Consider the following 6,663-nt stretch of genomic DNA (forward strand, 5'->3'; position numbering starts at 1 on the left):
TCAGGTGAATTCAAAAGATACAACTCTGCACCAGTTCTCCTTTGTGCAGGCTGGCCTAAGAGCACGATGTCCCGGTTTGATCACAGCTTCCTAAACAAACTAAATGCACTGACAGTTCAGTATGTGAATGTGTAGCCCAGTGGATAACAAGCCTGCCAATGGCACCGGTGCCAGCACCGACCTGACTGGACCTGCAGAGGTATCGAGTAAATGCCATAATGCTCCCATGATGTCTTCCTATGGAGGGTGTGGACCACCACTGCTTGCTCGCCTGTGGTTTTGCTGTGTAATGAAATATGTCTCCCTTGATGTATGGCTGCAGGAGAAGCCCAAATCGAAAATTGAATCACACTAACTTAATTTGTGGTTGGGGCAATCAAATTACTTGTTTTGGCTGCAGTGCTGACGATGAATTCATCTTTGTGACAAAGCTGTCACAGCAGCGTAAAGGGGGCGGAGGAGACAGAGTGTATATGTGTGTGTATGTACTGTATTGGGTAATAGTAAAAAGAGGTTAGCAGCAGAATTTGCCATTGGTGTTGTTGCATGCTTTATTGTGGGGAATATTCTGTCAGTAAAAAGCGTGAAGTTCTCAGGAGTTTTATAATACCAACAATAACATATTTTTTCTTTTATAGGAGCCAATAAACAGCTACAAATGTAAGCAGCTTACACAGGCTTGAGTTGCCCTCTGGAGCACTTTGTTGTGTGTCCGCATCTTCAGGAGATCCTCCTTTCTACTGCAGCTGAACAGCTTGTATTAAGAGCCTTAAGAGCTAAAGTTTTAAATTGCAAAGGTAGACCTGAATTGTTCATTGGAGGATCAGATCATGCAAAAGGTTTCTGGCCCATAGACAGTACAGATGCTGTATAAAAACATTGCTGTCACAGTTTGCCGAGGCAAACTGCGTGGAGTTTGAAGAGTGGACCCAGGTGCAGACATTCTAAAACTATAACGTAAACTAGAAAGGAAGCACGAACTATGAAAAACCCTGGCAAACAGAAAAACAAACAAAACTCTAAACATGGCGATGATGAGCATATACATATGAAAACCTGAACGCAGGACTTGGCATGGGAACAACACAGACCAAATACACACAGGAGGCTAATGAGGGAAACGGAAACACATGGGGAAACAGCTGACACACATGAACATAATGACATCACAAGAGGAGAGTAAAACTAAAAACATTGAACATAGGCACACAGGTCCCCTTCAAAATAAAACAGGAAACATAATGAGACGCAGACATGACAACCTGAACTTGACAACGTAAGACACAGACATGAAACACATGAAGGGCAAGGGAGACTTAACAGGGGTGGAAGACACAAGGGGAATCTAATAACAAAGAACTAGAACAACCTAGGCATGATAAAAAAAAAAATGAACTTAGAAAACCCGAAGGGCTTAAACATAAACTAAAACTCAAAACGCTGGGTCAAAAGTCCCAGGATCGGGACAATTGCAGCTTTCCAAACATGTAAAATAGAATGAAACAGGAGTGACACTTGATTGGAGAACACAGCTAAAGCATAAAGAATTAGCTTCAGACCACTGCAGCAATGTGCTGAGAATGATAGATAATGACAATATAATTTTAATATATAAGTATTTCATGAGAGAAGCTGATACTTTTCTGAATGGATTACAAGAGATTTTGGAACTAGCACCCTTGGGACCTTCAGTGGTATTATCTTTTAAGGTGCATCGGCTTCATTTTAAAGCTATAGGTGGTTATTTACCAATATTTGAACTTTAATGCTTCCCTTGTAATACCCTTGTATGCCTACCAGGGGTAACCCTTGTTTCTCTTTTCTGGAGTGAGCAGTTTGTGTCATATTTCAGGCCTGCTTCCAGAACAAAATGACTGGGTGTGCTTTAGATGTAATGAGGGCGAGTATACAGTTTACTAGGGCTACCCTTAGAAAAACCCGGAACCTCAGTATGTATCAATAAAGACACCAAACCACATCACTTTATTGATGAACCCCTAATTTTAATTCCTTAAAGGTTCCTGGCCCTTAAAGCTACAGAAATTTATATTTAAATATCAGAAATGCTGAGGTGCTTACAGCAAAAACATCAACATAGCTATGTTTTGCAGGAAGCTATAATTTGTTTACCATAGACAGCTTAGCATTGCATTAGCATATCAGTTAACAGAGTTTGACGTTATGATCTGTAAGAACACCACCCACATTCTTAGATAATGGCTGGAAAAGATTCAATAAATGTTCCAGTACACTGGAATCCATGTAGCTGTTGAGATAAAAGTCAGAGGGAGAAAACCCATTCTCTGTTAGTCACGAATGCCTTTTACTTTCTGTGTTACCCAAATAACTGATGAGATGTTTCAGCTCTGATAAAAGTAGCAGTTCTTAAAGCATCACTGCTAGCATGCATGCATACAGTTGTTTTGCAGGGAAAAGTTTAAATATGTAAATGCTGACTGTGATTTTCCACTCTAATGTAGTGGGGTAAGTGATAAATGCTGAGACAGAGGAGGAAAAACTAGATGTCAGAGTAATGGTGATGTAATTGTACCTTTAGCAGGTCATTTTATGTGCCTCTTTGGAGGAGGAAGGGTGACAGGGTCAAACTCGACGGTGGACGTCCACGAAGTGAGGCTGATAAAAGGAGACAGACAGGGTAGGGGCAGCGTTTGTGTGTCACTCCTTCTTCTTTCCATTTACTTCACACATTGTGATAATCAATGCCCCGGGCATGGAATAGTTACGTGCTAAATAACTCCCATAAAAGCAGAAATAACAGAGTTTTTATTCAGCGAGGTGAACATGCCAAGCAGAGTTAACAAGTTACAAGATTTGTTCCTTGTTCAACCAATTTCACCAATTGGGAATAAGTGTGTGATGGGCCATCGCAAATAAAGCCTGCCCATGCATACATGTATACTTTTCACATCCACTGATGTCTCCCACTGACTGATGCAACACAAATAAAGAACATTTAAAAGGGTGAATAGACTTTTTTAACTCTAGTGATAGAATTGCAGCCGAGCAGAAACTCACAGTTTGATCTAGACAGTTTTAGTAGCTCAAACATACACACCAACAAAACACATTTGCTACACGGTGCTTTACTGTGATGGGGTTGTATAGCAAGGTCAACAGATATTTTTATAAGGGTGCACATTGCTTTTTTGTTTTAAATTCCAGTGTTACTTAGTATGTCACTTGTAAACAACTACGACAAAATTAGAATTTATCTGGTTTTCCTGCTGCCTAATGACTGGAAGGTGAGCACAATGTTAAGCTAGCTGTTTAAGGTTTAGATGGAAGGTTTCTCGATAGCTACATACAATGACTGCTTTCTTTTAGCTGTGATCTTTACCAGTGGCGTGCGGTGACTTTCCACACAGACTGCAGATGGGAACTGATCTCAAAACAGTGAAACCAGAGTTGGTTGTGTTTCATCAATTTCCATCAACAAACAGATGTTTATCCTGCTGGCCTCTCACTTTGACAAGCTCAAGCCATTGTTAACAGGGTATGTACAACCCATGAAAACTCTGGCACTATACTGAGTCCAGTGGGTCCCAATTCAAGCAGAGTTAAGCCTGCTTCCAGAGACATTACTTAGGGGCCGCCACAAGATGGCAGCATTTCACATGCTGTATGGAAATAGTCAAGAAGCTTAAGAACAGAAGCAGGGAGAGAGATCACTTTCACTTTGGTAGATTTTAATTGATGTCTATTTTTAGATTTTACTGGACAAGCACTGCTTGCCTTGCTTGCCCTGAAGGTACGCCATCGGTCTGCATCTAATCTTTAAATCTACTTAAGTTGCAGATCCTCTGTTATGTACCCAAGCTAGTCAGCTGTTTAGTACAGAGCCTGAACCTTAATACTACTTCTAGAGATGGGATACTTTAATAAGCAAAATTCCCTTTATGTACATCACTGAGCGTGAGTGTAATTTAATATGCTCAAAATGCTTTTTTGATTGCCTAGGATAAGTGATTTTTAGTATTCATTAGCTTAATAGCCGAATGTCAATGGTTATCATGTTTCTTCCGTTGGTGGTCTTAGCACCTGACATTTACACATAATGAAAATGGTTTCCAGACTCTGTCCCATGGCTCTTTAACAACCCCAGCATAACAAATCTGGCTCTTTGATATCTTGATTTTATAAGCACACTGCTTTTGGCTTAAGGACAGGCCACAGCAGCCTAAAAATAGTCCCTGTTTACTCTCCTGTGTTTTGTTGGGCCTGTGTCCTGCTGTGACTCTGTGCCAGCTCACTGTTTTTGCATTGCCGGTGTCACCTTCGATCGCCTTAAGAAGAGAGTGAGCCCAAGAGGTGTAGCTGGAGGGAAAATGTTGACAAAAAACAAAGACTTGAGGTGGGTTATATATTCAAAGCTAGAAAGATATTTTGAAAAGGTGAAGACTAGAGGTATGGCGAGGAAGCTGTGAGTCCAAGATGAAAGAAATGAATTTTGGAGGGGCGAGGGGAGGACTTTGGAGCTTTAGAAAGAGACAGCTTTTAAGAAAGTGAGGGGGATGGAGGAAGAGACCGAGAAGGAAAAAAGCTCCGGGGAGAGGACAGAGATGGAGTTCGAAAAAAAAGAAGGCAGAAAGAGAGAGACTAGGCATGAAAACAGCTGGAGAGAGAGAGGAGCACAGATACGGGGGGATAAAAAGTGTGTCAAAGAAAGCAAGTGCTCTTTTGAGAGCTCTCTTCATGTCGTGGCGGGGCACCACTCTGCTGTCAGGTCCACCTTTACCGGACAAGAACTGCTTGTCACACTAATGGCCTGGAAGGAAAACCATGTCACTTTATCACCTCGCCACGACGCCAACATGGTCGTGGCTTTTGTCTCCTCAGCTCCCTCTCCGCTCCACAACTCCCTGGAAGTGACTAATTGATCCTAGGAGACGTGCTTTTTTTGTGTCTCGGGGGCTGATGAACAATGTAAGAAAAAGCAGCTGATAAAGGGAGAGGGAGGGGAAAGAGAGCAGGATGTGCGCCCAGCCCGGGATAATGTAGCCTACTGTCTACTGCAGTGCTATCTCATTTCCCCACACAAAAGTAACATCGCCACTTTGTAAATGAAAGTCAGTCAGGCGAAAGATGCCCCCTCACGCTCTAGCAGCCCCTTCTTGAGATAATGGGCACATGCACATTATTTCTGTAGACACAAGACTGACTAAAAAAAAGCAGTGTGTGGGTAGTAAATGAAATTCAGTCACGTGTGTGTGTGTGTGTGTGTGTGTGTGTGTGTGTGTGTGTGTGTGTGTGTGTGTGTGTGTGTGTGTGTGTGTGTGTGTGTGTGTGTGTGTGTGTGGCTCCTGTTACCAACACTCCTACCATTCCTAAGTATTCACCCAGGAATGCAGAGAACAAATGGTGGGCTTATATCTGTAACATTCATCCAGTTCCTAGCTTTACTCATCTCTGCAGGATTCGCGTCCTTCTTAACTGAAGCTACTGGAGGACCTATTGTTTACTCTTCTGCCTGTTGATGCTAAACACGCCGGGACGCAAACAATGGGGGTAAAAAGAAACGGTTTAGCGAACAGTATTAAGACCCCAAAAAAATCAGCTACGTTTCAAGAAGGAGGTGGTTTAGGCCACAGAGTACTCTTGGAATTAAGCCAGGAGAACAGAAGGGTGGAAAGCTATCAAAAGGAGGCGATATTCCCCTCCACACCAGCCCACACACCCCTACACCCTCCTCTTTCAATAGCTCTGGCCTTGTCAGATATGGTTATGCTTATTGTAGACACAGGCGAGGGGGGTCACTGCACCAGCATGCCTCAGAACATCACCGCGCCGGGGCTGTGATAAGAATAGTTCACTGAATCATGGCTTACCGTGCAGTTATGTGTATGGATGATGCATGGTGAATGAATTGAAGATAAGGCCAGGAAGCTGGATGGAGTGGACACAGCTACACTTCTGTTGCAAACGCAGGGTGTGGGAGTGTGTGCGCATGTGTGTTCGTCTTGTGAATCATAATTTTCCAGGCTCAAAGATCCTTGAAAGCCTGAATTATACATAAAAGTGCTTTAAGTTTTCTTTCTTTGCCTCCACTCCTCAGTTCTTCTGTTTGAGGTGTAGTGTCTTCTGGTGAGTCAAACCTTTCTGGGCTAAGGGAGGCAAACAGATGCTAACTCTACAACTGTGTCAGAAAAAAAAATCCTATTACTTATTTTCTATGCCTATGGCTGTTTCCTTGACGCTCATGTAAAGACATCGAGATCAGACTTTACGATGAAGTTAGGATTTTAATCAATTTACAAACGGCTGAGGGAAAGGAGATTGAAAGCACCTGCTAACTATCTTCCTCGCAAACTTTTCCTGATATCTGGCCATCCCCAAGAAGCATTTTGGTTATCAAAACTCATTTCTTAATGTACCAGCTGGTGGATCATTTTTAAGCTCTAACCACTAGACTTACCCTGCTGAGGGAACGTTTCTTTGTATCTAGATTCTAGAACAACCAGCAAGAGCCACAAACACTGCACAGATCACAGACGAGAGTCTGCCGACACTTTAAAGAAACATTTTATCTAATAAATAAGGTTAATAAAACCATAGCTATCATTTTATGGACCCCAGTGAGACAACTTGAAATTCCTCGCACTCTGCAATAAAGTCAAAATACCCAAAGCATTCAAGTTAGAATTC

Source organism: Astatotilapia calliptera, chromosome 20 (genome assembly GCF_900246225.1).
Source record: "Astatotilapia calliptera chromosome 20, fAstCal1.2, whole genome shotgun sequence".
NCBI classification, from domain to species: domain Eukaryota; kingdom Metazoa; phylum Chordata; class Actinopteri; order Cichliformes; family Cichlidae; genus Astatotilapia; species Astatotilapia calliptera.